This window comes from Pteropus medius, unplaced genomic scaffold, assembly GCF_902729225.1.
Source record: "Pteropus medius unplaced genomic scaffold, Ma_sr-lr_union100, whole genome shotgun sequence".
In the NCBI taxonomy this organism is placed as follows: Eukaryota; Metazoa; Chordata; class Mammalia; order Chiroptera; family Pteropodidae; genus Pteropus; species Pteropus medius.
This window is the reverse complement of record NW_024345601.1, coordinates 14,712,806-14,731,848: the sequence shown is the minus strand read 5'-3', so window position 1 is coordinate 14,731,848 and position 19,043 is coordinate 14,712,806. Positions and strand designations below refer to the sequence as shown.

The following is a 19,043-nucleotide window of genomic DNA, read 5'->3' as shown; positions in this document are numbered from 1 at the left end:
TTCCTATAGAAATTGTATAAAATGGCCTATCTTCTCAAATTTCTGGAGTGGTGCTTTTGTATTAGGAACCCTAAATTTGCCTGAATTACTGTAACATGAATGAGGACTCACATAAGCTACCTAAATATTTTATTGTGCATATGAATTTTAATCTTTCATAATGGTATTTTTAAGGGAAATATGTTTAACTCAAGAAGATTGATCTTTACAACTCACCATCCACTGTGTTCCAGTTTAGAGGAATCAGCAACAGAAACGTTCCAGCCAAACACAGAATTTCTATGCACTTGTTTTCCTGCCTTATTTCATTCACTCGTTCATTCATTGGTTGATTCAACATACTGTTAATTAGGTACCTACCATGGCTCAGGCAATGTGTTGGACTTAGAGAGACTGTGACCAGTGTCCATTATTAATCTAATACTGAACATTTAGTGACATGAAATCGTTAGTCCTCAAAAGAAACAAGTAAACAAAAGAAATACACAAATTCGACACTGTACTTCTGCCCACTTCCTGTTTTTGACAGTTTTTAGGTATTACTTATTTTAGGCTATCTCATCTTTGTTACATCAATATGCTATTTAAAACTGTTTTTTTTTTTCATTTCATTAAGACTTTCAGAACTTAGAAACCTTTGTTCTTTTGTACCTGAAACTTTATCCTGATTTTCTCTGAGACATTTCCAGTTGTTTTTATTGCTCAGAGATCAGTACCTAGTAAGTATTCAGTAAATATTGTTGAGTAGAGGGCAGGGAGAAAAATAAGTAAAGAGATTTAGGAATTTACTGTATTAGGAATTAGAAAACCATCTGATTTGGGATTTAACATACCCCCAAAAGGCCTATCCTTTTTCTTATCCTACCTTAGATCAGATTAGGGGACATGTTTTCCTTTTTAGCAGACAGTCCCTTTTAGGGTTTGGTGTAGATGGTCTTGTGTCTGTGGTTTCACTTCAGACTTTTCAGCACTGGTGATTATTTTGTAGAAGTTTGGGAATTCAATGCTTTTTTCGTGGACACCCCTCACCCACTTTGCTAAGTTATAATCGCTCTGAGAATTTCATTCTGCCTTAACAAGATCTCCCTCTTTCTCTTTCTACACTGACTTATTTGGGGGAAATCCATCTTATTTTCATTAAAAGATATAATTTATTTAATATGTGGCATTGCACAAGACCTTGTCCCAGACTTCATGAATTCATAGGATTCATCACTATGTTATAAAATGTAATTACTTATGTTAGTTATAAAATTATAAAATACAAATGCCCTTAAGGAATTTATAATCTATGTGGAGAAATCAGACAGACCTGTAAGATACCAAAAACACTGAGTATGAAGCTGGTGAAATAGAAAAAAGAAAACAACATAAACAGGAGGTTGGAAGGCGAAGCAAAGAATGAGGGCCAGGGTGGTTGAAATGGGCTTTCTGGGGAAGGAGAGCGTGAGCTGACCCCAGCTGGACTTGGATGGGGAGAGAGAGATCTCATCAGGAGAGGGCTTGCCCTCAGGCCCTGAGGCAAGCACTTGGGCCTCCATGGAAGAGGAGTGGGAGCTAAAGTTGGTAGGTTGTGGGTGATGCATTAATACGGGTCAGTTCATGCACACTAAGCAACGTGAACTTCATCCTCTGAGCTAGCATTTCCGAACACATCTCTCCTTGGACGAGTATTTCTGCTGAGGTGTGTTGGTCAAACAAGTTCCCATGGTTGGACAGTAAGAAAAGCTGAAAGAAACTTTTTAAAATGTTCTCTTCTGCAGAAGATCTCAGAGGCTTTAATATGGTAATCTGCATTGTTAATCTCTTAGACTTTCCCAAAATATTTTTGATCACCAAATTCATTTTTATTGGAGCATCTTGGGAAGACAGTTGTCTGTGGTGCCTAGTTGGAGAAATGGTGTTGGAGGCCATTGATGATTTTGAGTCAGAGCCTATAATGAGTGAAAGGTGAACGTGAAACTGAAAATGATACATAGTGGGATCTGAGGAGTTCCACAGGATGATTAGGACACTGGCTTTGTCCAGTAGACACAATAACAGCCTGTCTTAGGGGGTGACATGAAAATGGAAAAGAATGCATAGATTGCATGAGTTATTAGAGTGCATAAACTCTGCTGATTTTCAGATGACCAGATGAAGAGGAGTTGCCAAGGTGGGAGAATCAAGAATGGCTCCAAACCATTAGATTCTTTTGCATTGGGAGCCTCATGCAGCAAACTCTGTACAGATTTCTGAACTTCTGTATCTTCTACATGCCAGTCAAAAGCAGTGAAGTACTCCTAATGTACTCCAAACCTGATGAGAGAGTGATGTCTTTGCAGGCATGTACCTTTTTAGGGGGGTGGTTCTCTATAGTCCAAATGCTCTCTTAATAAAAATGTAACGAAAACATAGTACATGTAATGTACTATGTAATGAAAACAATACCATTTCTTTATTAGAAATGACATTGGGCACAGTATACAAGTCACGCAGATCTTGCTGCCAGCTCCCTTGAGTTTATTCATCTATAGAGATGCAGAGATTTCAGTGTATGATGTTGAGTTTCATCATTTGTCTGTTTGGTCTCCCAGGACCGGACTATAGGTCTGTCCATCACAGTCTTCACATTCTGTTTAATCTATGTGCAGGAAATTATGCATCTGGCTTTTGGTTTTCACATTGGATTACACAGAACAATGATTTTTCTTTTCCCATGACTATTTTCTGTTTTTGAGAAATATACTTAACACTCTTTTCTTAAGACAGCAGCAGTATAAAGCAATGATATAAAATGAAAAGCTTGGCCACTTTTTCTCTAGAATCGTTTATCGGAGAAATTAGTTATGATAAGCTTCCCAGTTTTCTTACATATTATGAATATAAATGCATTCAACTGCTTAATTAATAACTTATTCTTTAAATTATTTTTTTTTACATTTCTATACTTATTATACATTTCTATACCTATTATACCTATTATATTCATGTGTTTGGGAGTTTGCAAATGATTCAGCGTAGTAGTGGTCATTAGCACGAGTATTTTTGTGTTTTTCTCTGCTATTGTTTGCTCTTCCATAAAGTGTCTGAATCCTTTGGGTTCTCCAATTATATTGCTTATTTGCACTTCTCATGGACTTGAAAACCCAGAGATGTGTTTCGATGTGCTTTTTGCTTGACAGATCTCTGCCCGTTGGTATCTTATTGTTCATTCAACTGTGTTGTGTAGACATACCAGTGTCCTTGAGCACGATGGCTACTTCAGGCTAAAGAAGTTCATGTTTATGCCCAAATTCTTTGTGTCTATATTGGTTAAATCTGCTATATAATTGCAAAATTCCTCCTTTCCCTTTGTGGGTAGTGATTGTATATGTTCCACGAGTGTGTTATATACTGACGGCTGTAGAGAGGAAAAATGGAACCACTATAATATGTCCAGCCTAGTTGTGCAGCTATTTAGTTAGTTAGAATTAAATGACCTTCTCTTGCAAATGAATCAAGAAGAGAAGACATAAAGGATGAGGGAAACAGAGAGAAGGCACGTCTTAGAAGGAGGAATCTATCTGGGCACAGTTGTCAGTGAATGACTTCTAGTATGCTAGATTTAAATGGGAATTTTTGCTTTGTTTTAAGTTATAGAACATGTTGTTCATTTTATTAATTGTATAATGATCGTTAATGATATGTTATCAACCTATGTGGCCACATTCATTTTCTAATTAGATGGTTATAATACACTCCAGATTTTTATACTTTTCTTTTTTAAAGCCACAGTTGACTATACTTGTGAGAATATTAACCCTGACTTTTTAAATATGGATTTAAGCATATTTTCAGTCTCATACATGTCATTTGGCAAAATAAAAGCAAACTAAAAGCAAACATGAATAATATATTATTAATATTCATAATAAAACAATTGTAACAGCATTTTAGGAAGGTTGGAACAAAGACATACTCAATCAACCATAATTACTCTACAATATTCGTTATTTTGTGAGCATAACTTTTTAAAATGGGGTTCTTAATTTTCATGCAGAGTTTACTGACTTCCTCCTCACAGCTTCTGTTTTTATGTAATTAGTTTTAAGAAAAGTGTGTAAGGTTCCCTTTTGTTCAATGAACAAATGAAAATGTCACCATAAGTATAAGCATACACATGTATTATACATGTTATATATTAGCATAGAGATGAGTACCATTACCCAGAAACTAAGTCACATATTCAAAATTCAGACAGACCAGATGATATTTTTAACTTTTTCCTTGGTTTATTTAAAACTTTTTATTATGGCAATTGAACAAATTGCTTTATTAGTCTTAATTTATCTATCATTCCTTCCACTTTGAAACAGAAGTCACAATATTTAGTTTATTTATATACTAGAAAATATATATGCTTTGGGGCCTTTGGAAAAATATCATTTGAATCTTTGAGAGAAAGCATGCTCTTCACCACTTGTCATTTCATAGTCAGGACTTGGCACATAACTTGTTCATCATTAAAACTCTTGCATTTATCTTGTTCTGGTATTAGAGTTTACTTTCAATAAAGGAATGTTTCATAAATCGGTGAGAGTACCAGTGATACCATTTGTTTTCTAAAACAAAATAAGAGCTGCTAAAAGAATTTTAAGTAATGACTTCAGTGGACTATTTTAATGTTCTTAGCTGTTCCACCCAAGGGACAAAGAGTTTCTCTTTATGAGAATTCTTATATCTTATTTATAGAACAGATAACTTCACATATTTACTTCTTGCCTGACAGTCTATGTAGCTATGGTCTATTTTGTACTTCATTCCTGCTATCCAGTACCACTAGGAGACCTCTCTTTGCCTATGTCAAGACTGCGAGTCTTCTCCACACACATTCCCTAAAGACATCCCGTACACCATCCCCTGCCCCCAACCCTGAACAAAACTCACATAAGTCAGTGGATCAAGGGGATGGGAAATATAGCCATTCACTAGAAGCCAAATATTTTCTGCTCTTCACAGCTTTGCCTCCAAAAATATTAGTCAAGAAGTGATATATTACATAGTTATCTTTGAGTTTGTTTTATTTTCGATTTTTTAAAAAGTGGTGTGTCGCAAAGCTCTGAAAATAATACAGTATTTAATCCTGTAAGGAAGCAGGAAAATACAAATAGTTTGAAACTAGGAACTTCTGTGATAACTACGAAGTGGTGAAAACTCAGTTCAACAACATCTCTTCACATTTCGTTGGACCTTTTTTCTTACTTGTTGTTTTGCAAAAGTCTCTCATATTCAACATATCATTTTGATCCCACGGCAACCACAAATATCTAAGAAGTCATTTTATTATTTTCACTTTTATAAAAGGAAACTTTTTTGGTAATCAAATTGCTTGTTCAGTTTCACACAGCTAGTGATTAGGTCAGAAGTCGAATTCAAGTCTCCAGGATTCGAGTTGAAAGTTATTTTCACTGTAACCCATGGCTTCCATTTATGTTATTTAAAATAAGTGTCTAAGAATTAGCAAGATTTTTGTTGTTGTTGTTCTTCAGCCCCGTTCTCCTCCTCTTTGTCAGAGAACAGTAATTATGTGGTTCTTTTTGTGTGAAAAGTATGGCACAGTTATTAAGAAAATGGGTTTTGCTGTTGCAGCTGAATTTCAAACTCATCTCTACCTAACCTCGGATAACTTACTTAAGCTCACCCAACCTCATGCGTAAATTGGTATCCTAACACCAATCCCAAACTACTATAGTGAAGGTTAATTTAGAAGCTGTATATGAAGGAGAAGGCATATAGTGATGATTCAGATGGTGATAGCCCTCCCTTCCTCTTCATCTTCATTGTTACTATAGTCTTTTACTGCATAATAAATTATCCCTAAACTTAGGTTTTAGAACAACTACAGCGGGTTCTCAAAATGTCCTTTTATTATAACATTGATGAAATGCCATAGGAACTTATTTGTTTATATCAATTAGCCCATGGTAAATTGGTTTTGTTATACATAATTTCACTTAAAGTTGTGGTAAGTCCTCATTAAATGAGGACTTACTGTACCACTGTACTCTCCCAATTCTGGGCTCAGCTTCATAGTTCATGGTATTGGCTGGGGCTGCAGTTATCTGGGGGCTCCACTGGCATATAGTATCCAAGATGGCTCATTCACATCTGGTGCTTTGGTGGGAATGGCTGGAAGGCCTGATTCAGTGGGATGCTGGGCTAACTGGGTCTCTGTCTCACTCTATGCAATTTTTCCGCATGGTCTCTCCAGCAGGATTTCTTACATGGTGACTCGGGGCAAAAATAGAGGCTTCTAGACCTTGAGGCTAAGTCCTAGAACTGGCAGAATGTTACTTCCGCCATGCTCTGTAGGTTATAGGGATTCACAGGACTAATCTATTTTCAGTGAGGGAGGAGACTGTCCCAGGGCATGACTACCTAGAGGTCTGGGTCATTATGGGGCCATCTCTAGAGACCAACTGCCATAATCATCATCATCATTAAATATTTAGGGATGTTTTTTTCCAGGCTGTGTATTGGGACCACGAAGAAGACGACACCAATCTTTCTCTGAACAAAGGTTTTATAGCTCTCCCTGGGAGGTCATGGAAGGCAGATAACCTGGTTGTTTTTCTGGTGGGAGTGGGAGGTGGGATTGTCAAGAAGGTCTAATGAGTGGAGGTATTGAAAGGAAGAGTGGAGAAGTAGGTAAGGTGTGGACACACAGAGTGTTTCCTAATTCTGCCACTTCTACTTTGCAAATTCCAGCCTTCATCTTCACTATCCTACAGCTTTTAATTGTTTTTTATTTTTATTTGGGGGGGGGCAGGCAGGAGGAGGTGATATTCCATGGAATAGAGAATAACAGTTGCCTTAACCACTTTGTAGGCTTGCCATCGCTGTTAAATAAAGTAAATTTTGTAAAAGGTCCAGCAGAGTGCCCAGCATATCGTTGATATTCAAGACATGGTAGTCCTCTTTTCCTCTTTCTCTATATTTCTTAAGGAATATTTGCTTTCTCAGGCAGAGTCGAACATGGGTTATGTTTTGAAACTCAGTGTGCTTTGTGTCTTCACAATGAATGGAGAAATTTGCTTGCCTGGTTTCCCATCAGGAATTCTGTTACAGATGCCAGGGAGAGGCAGCTTTGGAAAGGTGGGCACCTTTACTCTGAAACACAGACCGGTTATGCTGTAAGTGGGCTGGTAATGCAAATGAACCCCTCTGCCCAGAATGCAGCCGGCAGCCTTTACCTCACATGCCACAAAAGGCTCAGTCTGTATACCCACCCGGGGCTTACCATCTGCTTGAGGAGGAAAGGATGGCGGCTTGCTTTTGTTAAAGGCTGCTTCAGAAGATTATTCTGGACATTGGGATGAATTCCACTAGCAGCACACCAGTCCCAAATTTAAGTTGGTAGGCATCGTACACTAGGACTGTGGTTGCCTTCCGGACTGCCTTCTGGCTGATATTGAAAGAGAAGCTTTCTCCATTTGCATTTGGTGGTGCTTCCAGGCAGCCTGACTCTGGTCTCAAAAATCACTGGTCTATAAAGGGGATGGCTGAGCTCATTTGCAAGGATGTAGGAAAATGTTAGTGTATATTCCTTTGCCAAAATCAATGTCAGGACAGAGAAAATGTGTCCTTGGAGTTTAAAAGAGACTGGTTCATGTCAGCAGTGCTCTGCTTACAGACCTCTGGTAGATCAGAAGGTGAGTGACAGCACTGAGAGGGGCCCAGCTTCAGCCAGTGATGGGACGTCTGTGAGTTGAGATATTGTTGGGAGTTCGTGTTTTTGTGTGTCTGCTTGGCTGTGACTAGAAGAGAACCCTGTGGTAAGAATGGAAGCTCAAAGAGTCTCTCCTCTTCAGCCACTTCTAGGCATGATTACATGTAAACCAAAATGAGCAGATACATTTATTTCTTCTTTTTTTATTTATTTTTAATTGATTAATTAATTATTTTTTCTTAGGCAAGGCAACTCTTGGTTGACCTCATAGATTGCAAAGACCTTGTCAGCTTACAATCTCTTATGTTTTATTTTTTACGCCTACGGCACCTGGTCTTCCTAGGTGGTCTCCCATCCAAGGACTAACCAGGCCCAACCCTGCTTAGCTTCTGAGATCAGACAGGATTGGGCTTGTTCAGGGTGGCATGGCCGTAGACATCTTCTTTTTTTTTAAAGACCTGTGGAAAAAGTAGTTTTATAGCTTTACTGCCTGAGACTCTCTCCTCATTGCTAATAAACATCTCTCCTGTCTGAAAACCAAGCTTCTGTTCTGTCATTTGTTTAATCAAGAGATGTGGGGATTAGACTGTCATCATCTTCTGAATAATGATGCTTCAGGTATTGGAAGGACATTATTAACTCACTGCAACTACCTTCTCTCTACATTCTACTGTTCTAATTTCTGAACTCAAGGTCTGTGAAATGATTTTTTCCTAAAGAAATTAAAATAATATTTTACTGGGCTATGTTCAAGGCCAAACATGAGACTTCTTCATAGTTTTAAGGTCTAAGACCTCTATTTCAGAGAACCACTCAAATCAACAAAATGGGGTTGATTATTCATGGGGCAGAATTATGCATTTTTATTATATCTGGTCTTCACTGCTATTAAAAAGAATGTCTTTTCAAAATAAATATTAAGAGTTTATGTTTCTTTATAGACACTGATTTCATTTGCATTTTTTAAGTTTTATTTACATTTAGATTCTTATTAGGTAGCAAATGTCTGCTTTAGGTTAAATTGGGATATAATAAAAGATTTTATGTGCTTTTTAATTATTATTATTATTTTGCATTTGCTATGTGCCGGATACTGCGTTTAGTTGTTTCCCTTAAAACCCTTATGCCTGATGAAGTCAAAGCCATGTCACCAAGTAAGAACCAGCACATTTACGCAAGGGCTGACCTGTCCTTGGGGCAACTCGATGGCAATTATAGGGTCTCAGTCAAAATACATACGTTTTTCTGTTTTCTGTTCCACTGCTCTGACTGTGACTAGCAGCAGATATTTGCTTTCAAGGCTCATAAAAATAAATCTGAGAGAATTTGTTTCCAAAGTGGGTTCTTTTCCACCAAGGAATTAGGAGGCAGCAAGCTGCCCAGAAGTGCAGAGGCTTCCTGAGAAGCAGATGGCCTGTCCTCTGCTTCCCCTCAAAGTCTCAGGAGGCATGCCAGGCATGGTCTCTTAGCACCCCTTAAGTGTGGCATGTGCCCAGGTTTATCTCTGCTGTGAGACTGTAAACTCAGCCAAGGAAAACGTCATGTCCATCCCCATGCTGGATGCCAAGGGAGGGACAGAGGGCTCAGACATCCAGGATTGCCACTAGGGGTGAAATGTGAAGTGGGTCATTATGCTCTGCCTGTCCCCACTTGCTTGGGGCCTGGGCTGCTCACCAGATGGCCCACCCCAGTTCAAGTTTCTGCAGGGCTTGGCCTCCCAGAGGCTGTCCTGGCTGTCCATTCCCTCCATTCTCCCTGACAGGTTTCTCTCCATTGTCCTACTTTATCGAGGCACTACTCAGAGACAGCTCACTGTGAGACGAGTTGTTTCTGATAAAAGTTTATCACATAGCTGTTGGATTAATATGCGCTCTGACTGGGAAACATGCACATTTCATCAAAAACTCAAAGGAGTGAACCCATCGTTTTTCCTTGAGTTCTGGAGTCCATTCCCTGATATCGTCTCAGGAATCTGATGTTTTTAGATATCCTGTCATTTCTCTGTTTGAAACCTCTCTCTTTAGATTGTAGTTAAAAAAAAAAAAAAAAATTGCTGTGGCCTGGAATTGGACGCGGAATTGGGCCTGATTGGGCCTAACTTCTCCTCTGACTTCCCTTTTACCCACCCTCTTTCCTCTGCTTGCAAAGCACATTGCTGTCTTCCTGCCTTCCTTCTCCAGAATGAGCCCATCTCCTCATCTTTCAGGTCTTAGCTTAGGCTTCCTTCCTTCACAGAGTAAGTCAGGGCCCTCCCCAACTCTCCCATGATGTGCATCCATGTTCGTTGTCTTAGTCATCTCCAGCTGCTATAACAAACACCACAGACTGAGTGGTTTCAGCAATGGACATTTACTTCTCATAGTTTTGGACACTGAAAGTCCCAGATTAAGATGCTGGCCAATCTGGTGTCTCTTCCTGTCATGCGGACTACTGCCTTTTTACTGTGTCCTTCTCGTGTCTCTTTTTGTAAGGTTGCAAATCTCTTTCATGAGGCCTCTACCCTCATGCCTTTAATACCTCCTAAAGGCCCCATCTTTAAATACCTTCACATTGAAGATTGATTAGAGCTTCAACATAGAAATTTGTGAAGGGAACACAAAATTCAGCCCACAAAAGGCATCATATGCCTCCTCTGTAGTTTTCATAACATTTGCTGTTACTCATTTTGGGTCAGATGATCATCTTCATAAATGTAGAGAGTATGTCTCTGTAATTCTTTACTCAGTACCAAGCACAGAGCTAGCACATAGGAGGTGCTCAGTAAACATTGACTGGGAAGGAACAAGAAAAGAGAAGAAGGATGCTGGGATCAGGTCAGGCTTGGGAGAGTGGTACCCAGAGCAGTCTGGGAAAGCGTATTAATATCCTATCGCTGCTGTACCAAAATACCACCAGTTTAGTGGCTTACAACAACACAAATTTATTATCTTACAATTCTGGAAGTCAGCAGTCTGAATAGGTTTAGAAGTTCCAAGGTCAAGGTGTTGACTCAGCTGCATTCCTCCTGGAGGCTCCTGAGAAGAATCCATTCCCTTGACTTACAGCTTCTGAAGTCCACCTGCATTCCTTGGCTCATGGCACACTTCCAGCAAATGGATCACTCTGACCTCTGCTTCCATTGTCAAATCTCCTCCTCTGATACTGACCTTCCTTGTTTCCCTCTTACAAGGACTCTTGTGATAAAATTAGAACCACTCAGATAACTTGAGATCATCTCCCCATCTCAAGATCCTTAATCATACTTTCAAAGTCCCTTTGGCCATCCATGTAAGGTAATATTTTCATAGGTTTCAGGGTCTAGGCTGTGGACGTATTGATGGTGATGGGGGACATTATCTGACCTATCGCAGTCTTTGAGATATAGAGAGATGGTGTCAGCCAGAGCACAACAAAATTATAGCCAGGAAAGTAAAAATATGCTCAAAGCTCGGGAATAATAACTGTCAGAAAAGTCATGAAAAATAAGAAGAGGAACACATTTATGATGAGTTGAGCCATTCTGGGCTAAAGTAAGAGGTAAGAGCCAGCAGGACCTTTTAACATAGGCTCTGTGTGGCAGAGTGTTATGCCAGGCTGAAGGCTCAGTGGTGGCATGGTGTTGCTTCCTTAGAGCAAGGAACACAGTGCTGGGTGCAGAGTCAGTGCTCAGCAAGGATTTGCTGATGGCCAGATAGAGTTCAGCTACATAGCAAGGCTGGAGTCTGATTTGAGTGATCCCCATATGTGTACAGGGTCCTCTTCTTGCTGGTCATCCATATAGTCTCGCTGACTGAGAAGGATGCTTTCAAGTCAAAGTCCAGCCTAGACCAAGTACCTTAGGACTTGACTCCCTCTGGAAATCCATGGAGAATCCTTGGCCAGCCTGGGGTTTCCCAGACTGTATCTCCCCACCTTGGGGAAGTTGGCAACCATTGTGCCCTCTGTCATGAAGTGGGGAATGGAGCACCAGGGCCAGAACTGGGGTTGGCAAGAGAGGTACCTGTGGCACAACATTTAAGGAGGTATCAGTCTGGAGTCAACTCACTGAGCCTTTCATCTGTCCATTTGGGACCCGTGTCTGACTGCTACATTTGCGGGTGAGTGATACAGTTTCTTCCTCATTTCTGTGTATTCCAAGTTAATACCAGCATTGATGTTTCCTACACTAGAGTTGTGAATTGAAAGGACTTCTATATATTGATTTTTATAGCAGAGCCATGATAATTACTGGCAATGGTACAGGATGTGATGGGAAGATATGGTTTATCTTCCTTTGGGGGAATCAAAGATAAATAATTTAATAATGGTTACTGTATTTGTTTCCTATTGCTGCTGTAGCAACTTACTATAAACTTTTAGTGGCTTAAAACAATACAAACGCGTTATCCTACAGTTCTGGAGGTCAGAAGTCCTAGAATCAAATTGTTGGCTTGTGTTGCTTCTTGAGGGGAGAATCTGCTCCTTGCCTTTCCAGCTTCTAAAGGCTGCTCCCATTCCTGGGATTGTGGCCCCTTTCAGCAATGAGATCACTCTGATCTCTGCCTCCACCTTCCATTGTCACATCTCCTTCTGTGACTCCAACTCTTCTGCATTCCTTTTATAAGGACCCTTGTGATTACATGGAGCCCACCCAAGTGATCCAAGATGATCTCCCATTTCAAGATTCTTAATTTAATCACACCTGCAAAGTCCTTTTTGCCATGTAAATCAATAAATCCACACATTTGGTGATTAGAATGCAGGTGTCTTTTTGGGAGAGAGACATTATTTTGTCGAATACAACCACCTAAATGGGGATATGTAGCCATGAGGGATGTGGGCTGGGGAAGGGGATGCCTAAAAGGACATCCATAGCCCAGGATGGAAGAATGTAGAAGCATCTTCCTTGATAGAATCCGAGGAAGGAAAAACAATGAGAAAGTAAGATACTGAGAAACATGTAAAGGTAGTACCAATCTAAAACCCAGTGGTGAGGAGAGGATTATTTCTCTTTGAACTGAGAATTTATAAGTTAGAATTTGGGAAAGAAGAAATAGATTTTCCCAACCAGCACTGGGTCTGTTGACAAGGTAGAAGAATGAACAGGAGCAGTCAGGAGTTCAGTGTGTGCTTTGTACTGGGTCAGTCTGAGCAAACAATTCAGCTGTATGTAGAAGAGAATTTTAAAGCTGAAGTCCAGTTCATTATTATCTAGTCTTGCTCCCACATTTTATAAATTAGAAATTTAAAGCCTAGGAAGCTCAAATGAGTTGACCAGTGGCACATGGCAAGTTGGTGTCAGAATTTGGACTGGAAACCAGGGCTCTTGGCTGCAGTCCTGCTTTTTTCCAATTTACCAGAGTTTCTCTCTGATATTATCTCACATGTTACTGTCCCATATACCATTCAGTGCATACTGTAGAGGAAGAGCATGGGAGGGGAGCACGGGTTGAGGACACATACCCTCTATTTTCATGCAAAAACCCCAGATCGCTTTTGGTTTGATGGATCCCTCAGTGGTTTAGTTTGAAGAGGAGATGGACAAAAAGAAACCCTTTCTGAGTAACCTGGAGCAGGAGGTGGAGCACGCATAGCCCCTGTGTGATTGTGTGTAGATTAGGAATAGACAGTCCCAAGCAAAAGCCATGCACATAAAATTGCCCACTTAGTCAATGTAGATTTATTATTCCACCAATTTCTAAGAATGACTGTTAATGAAATAAAGAGAGGCCATGTGACTGGCTGATATGAAAGCAACTGTGACAGTTTTTCATTACCGTTTCCCCTTTTAGCATTGAGCCCTCTTTCTTCCTGGACAGTAAGATAGTTTATCCAGAATATCCATGCAGCTTTTTAGGGTGAATTCCTAAACTGTTTTGAACACTTCATTAGTAATGTGATGGGTCAATTAGTAAGGGATCAACACATGGCCTTATTGGCAGAAGAACTGCAGATAACCCTGACAGGACTTTAAATGTTTCAATTCCCATTCTTAATATAGTAACATATTTTGAAAGTATTTTAGAGTAATTCTGGACTGAGTAACCTGAGCCAAACATGAGTTTAAGTAGCCTCAGCAGAAAATAGGATGTGGGGGAGTGGGGGAGAATTGCAAAACCGTGGGTATGGGGAAAGGCTGATCTATGCAGAGGAGGAAGTGAATATATATTTGAGATATTCCATGCCTGCTTACTTCCAGGTCACCAGGTTTCAGAATGAATGAAGGCCTTCTCCACTCCTAGTATAAGCTTCTCTAAAGAAAACATATACTCATATATTTAAGTGGGTCTTTAACTACTCATGGATATTCTCCCACAATAAATGCTTTGTGTAGCTGATTGGAATGCTTTTCTGCATAAGACCTTGGGTTCCTAGTAAGTTTTCTTTTAAATTTAAAAGGATGGGGGTGGGTGCATGGGTAGAGGCTGCTTATGGAATTTTAATCTAATAGTGTAAAATTTGAAAGGGTTGGGAAATTTTTGTTATTTTAATTAAATGCTGGACAATTTTAAGGGGGTAGGAAATTAATATAGAATAAAATTGCTCTATGTAAAAAAATATTTTTAACATTGTCACAGTTTTTATATCAACATCGTTAATGACACTATCATAAAACAGCCATTCACCTCACTGAAACTAGATGTGTATAGTGAAAATGATGTCGAAACATAGTTATCAAGATAATTTAAAGAGAAGACTACTCACAGTCATGCCCCAAATTGCCAGTTATTTGACCCTTCAGTAAATTATGTGTTTCTAAATAGAACATGGTTTAAAAATACAAAGTAACATTACTTGGCAATAGTATGATTTAAATGATTCTATTTGCAAGGTCTCAACATTTGTTAGCTAGATCAAGTGGGAAGAATTGGATGTAGGAAATGATTAAATTCCAGCCTCCTTTGATGTTATTGAAAAGAATCCTGGAATGAGGAGCCCTGGTAAACAGGACATTTAGGAGAGGAGTAAATAACCTTAAGGCTTAAGCTGGAACTGGGGAGGGTTTGAATGTCATTTTACTCTAGGCTTTTACTCTAGACCATCACTCCAGACTCAACAGCACCTGGCTGCTCATTCATTTATGGGGCATCTCTTCATCATTTATTGTTCTTTGACACACAGTCAAGACTTTCCTTGTTCAATGCATTCTACAGAACACCTCTGGAGGAGTGTTTTTTTTTTTTTTGACTGCAAACTACAGTAAGAAATGCATTTTATATTTTAACTCAGTACACACATACAGTTGACCCTTGAACAACGTTGGGGCTAGGGGCACCGACTCCCCACACAGTTGAAAATCTGCATATAACTTTGACTCCCCCAAAACTACTAATAGCCCACTGTTGATCAGGATGCCTTACCTATAACATAAAGAGTCGATTAACACTCATAGTTTATGGTATAGGTACAGCCACAGAAAAGAAAACACATGGGCCAATGACATTACAAGCCATGGGAATTTATATACATTCTTACCTCATGAGGTAAGAGAAGAAAGAGAAATGTAAAGAAGCAAACATTGTATTTCTTGGAGTATATTGGGCAGGTTTAACAAATATTTACTCCTCATTGTTTGGGCATTATGACTCCTTGCAGCGTTATTCAGAAACACCTTCATGGGTTTTCTAATTTAAATCCATGATATCAATCAAATATGATAGCTTCAGCTTGTAAATACCTGAACTAAAGCTAGAGAGGGCTTAGATAATTTGAATGTGTTAAAAAATGAAGCCTCTAACCACAAAATCATGAGGCTAATAAGTAGTTTTATTGTATATGGTTTGCAGGGAAGAGGACCAATTGGCCTTTAAAAGATAGTTTCCATAGCTACTGGGCTGAATCAAAGAAAATGCTGTCACAGCATTTTTCCCTTGCTACCTTTACTGCTTTATGGTAGCTACGGAGGCAACTATTTTTCAGGAGCCTTGTTATTCCATTGATAAAATGCTATGAAATACTTCAGTCATAGTGTCTGTTAGAAGCAGGCTTGCTTTGTTGTGAGAATCTTGTCACAAAACCCAGATTTGACTAGAGCTGCCTTTCTATTCAAAAAAGATTTGTAGAAAAGGTTCTCTCCAGGTACAACTTTGTTGAGCAGCTTCCATCCAGTAGAAATTATACTTTGGGATTTAAAAAAATGGGAGCTGCACTTAAATTACATAAGAATCCAGTCTGTACTGCTCCTGACTTGTTTTTAAAGGTAAGTATGAAGAACAATTTCTCAAAGGACCCTGAAAGTGATCCCTTTTGACTTTTTATTACAATAAGATCTACCAAAAACAATATATGCTTAAAGTGCAAAAGAAACATTATTATGACATAGCTTCTTCTTCTTTTTTTTTTTTATTTTGGGACACAAACTATATATCGAGTTATATCACATTGCTCTATTTTATAGTCATCTAACATTTGTGCTAGCATCATTCTGATCTTTTGAAGAAAGTACCCTATAGGCCTTCTGTTAAAAAATTTTTCCCAATAATGACCTGCAAAGTACAAGAGGAAGAGGAATAAACATTCATTTTTGCTTTAAGGTTTATATGTCTCTCAATTTAGAATTGTACAATTTTTGAGTTCCTTTGTTGTTTTTCAGAAGTGTTTTTCTAATTACTTATATTTCTTTTAAAGCCACTAGATAAAAGCTAACTTCTAAGAAGGGTCTGGCTGATACCACATGTAGTAGCTGTATTATTTTCAGGAGGATACCAAAGTTTACATTGAAATGGATAACGGTGGCATCTTCGTTAGCCACTCACTCCAGCCACCCTTGTAAACCCACAGCTCAAATCAGAAGTGTGAGCTGGCTCAGCAAATACAGCTTCAAGAAATACTCTGCCTCCGTATTTCAACCAGGTTGCTTCTTCGACGCCCCTTATAGAAATTCTGGAAATCACTACTCTTTGTCTCTGGATGTCACCTCCATGCCAGAGCCAGTTTTTTTTATTTTTTTATTTTTAAAGGACATTTACTTTTTTGGATACAAAGCCATCCCCTTTTCTGTAATAGTAGACTGTGATTTCAGGAACAAGTGAGAGTTGATTTTTCTGAATATCCTATTAGTTGTCTTTATTGTTACAAAAAGGAAAAAAAAGAAAATGGTATTTACCGAGTCAATTCTGACAGCATTGGTTATTTTCAGAAATTGAATAATTTAAAATAGAGACTGAGCTCTTTTGTCTCGATCATGTTTGTTTTTAATGTCCAAAGTATCACTATAATCCATATCATTCATCTCATCCTGAAGTTCAATTATCTAGGAGACAAGCCTGGAGAAGGCCAATTGGACAAAAACACATTCCTGGGATATCTGAAAGAAGGAGGGTGATTAGCCCCCTGCAGATATGGAGGAGGAAGAGAGAGCTATGTGGCAGGGGAGATAAAAGTAGGAGAGGAGAAAAAGCCATTCATTCCTCAGAATGAGAGGAGAAAGGATCACCAGAGACAGGCATATCTCATGTTTCTGAGAACTTCTGTTGGAAATGAAAGCCAATCCCAGGATATGGATTATTGCATCCGTTTCTGAGTACTATATAAGTGCCCGTATTTATAAACACAAATTATATTTTACAAAAACGATGTAAATAAATCTTCCCGAGAAGCCCTAAAAGTCGGATTCCAGGGCTGGAAATCACTAGTGATTTTGATAATGTTTGTAAAATACTTTGAGCTTTTCAGCTACGGTATGAAATGTTAATGTAGATGCAATTTTTTTATTTATTACTGCTGAGTGACAGTGCTGTTTCTGAAATAAAACCCAAAAGAGGGAGAGGGGGAGAGTTCTTTGACATTTGAAAGCAAGCAATTTCTGGAATGAAATTTCAGAAAATATCAATAGTTGTTTATAAGCACAGCGTGGGAACATTGTACAAAGCAAAACACATGAGCTTCACTAAAACCTTCAGCTCGCTCTCTAAAAGCCTGTTTTCTTTGCCTACTAGTCCCAGACTTGTTGTGGATTACATTCTAGAATAAGACAATGGGAAAGTAAAAAAGCTTAGAAACTCACGATTATTTCTACATATGCCAAAATTTTAGCAGCTGATAATGTGGGGAGGGCGGATCAAGGAAGCAAAATGTAATCAAATGCTTTCATTTGAAATAAGATGAATCTTCTATCCTGAATCAAAATAGAGGCTGACAGCAGCCGTCCAGTGCGTGCGTTGTAAATCACATTATTGGGGGCCGCTTGAAAGCTTCACCTAGTATTTCATGTGGAGGTGGTTGGTAGTGCCGCCATATGCCGGCTTGGGCCTGAGCCAGGGACGGACACAGGAAGCCTTTTGCATTCCAGCCGTCGACTCCTGCCTGGCAAAAAGCACTTTTTGTGCGTGGTGTAAGTGGCCAAGTTATTTGTACACAATGGGAAGCTGAAATTTCATTTCCACATGAAATTAGTGAATAATGGCTTTCAAGACTCACTGAATAAGCATGCCCGAGACACAGTCAGCATTTTAAGTCTGTCTGTAGGACGCCAGCCATCTGGATGAAGAATAAATCCGTTATGTAGCTACTTTGGGGGCCTCAGACGTGAGACATGGGGAGGGGAAAAGTATATGGATGCTGTACCAAAGGTTTTGCTTTCATCAGGGTTTGCTGTGGTCAAGGTTTGTCACATCTGTGATTCCATATCTCTTGTACTGGCCTGGTTTACCAAACCACAGATGCATATGCCTTGATGTCCAATTGTAATGTTGTCTATCGTGTATCTGTTTAATGATTTTATCTTACTATTTTATTACATTTTATCTTTTCAAAATATTAATTTTTTACTTTAGGCTCCAAAGAGAGTAAATTTTCTATCTGCATAACTAAGTTCATAACTACAGTGTGTACAATTCTAGAATTAATACTTTTGATGATGATGAAATGCATGTTTCCCCAAATGGTAATGATAAGATTTCCTTTTCTGCTAAGTTAAAGATTCGTTGTTAAAAATACCTGAAACTAATATAAATAATGTTGAATGTAAACCGTAATTGAAAAATCAAAATGGAGTGGGGGCAGGTGAAGGAGAATAAGAGGTTCGCATTTCCAGGTATAAAACAAATAAGTCAAGGGGATGTGATGTACAGCATAGGGAGTATAGTCAATATTGTGATGGCGTTGTACGGAGTCACATGGTTGCTGGACTTAACATGGTGATCACTTCTTTTGGTATGTAAATGTCAAATAACTATGGTTGGTATAGACCCAAAACTAGTATAATATTCTATATTAGCTATATTTTAATAAAAATGTTTTAAAAAGATTAGTTGTTAAAATATGATTTAAGAAAATCTAATTTCATTGTTGGTAGAGTGTGATTTGATAAAATAAGGCCAAAGTTATTTATTTTTAGATAGTAAAATGTTGGTAATTTGTCTATGTATAATAATTAAGGTAAAGCATAGAAACC

At 38.7% G+C, this 19,043-nt stretch overlaps 1 protein-coding gene and 1 pseudogene across 1 annotated transcript in view; one reads left to right on the top strand and one right to left on the bottom strand.

Annotated features, from left to right (window-relative positions):
* The window catches only part of NCKAP5 (NCK associated protein 5), a 744,993-nt gene that overhangs the window by 266,340 nt on the left and 459,610 nt on the right, over positions 1–19,043 (top strand).
* Positions 8,009–8,127, bottom strand: LOC120612110 (uncharacterized; annotated as a pseudogene).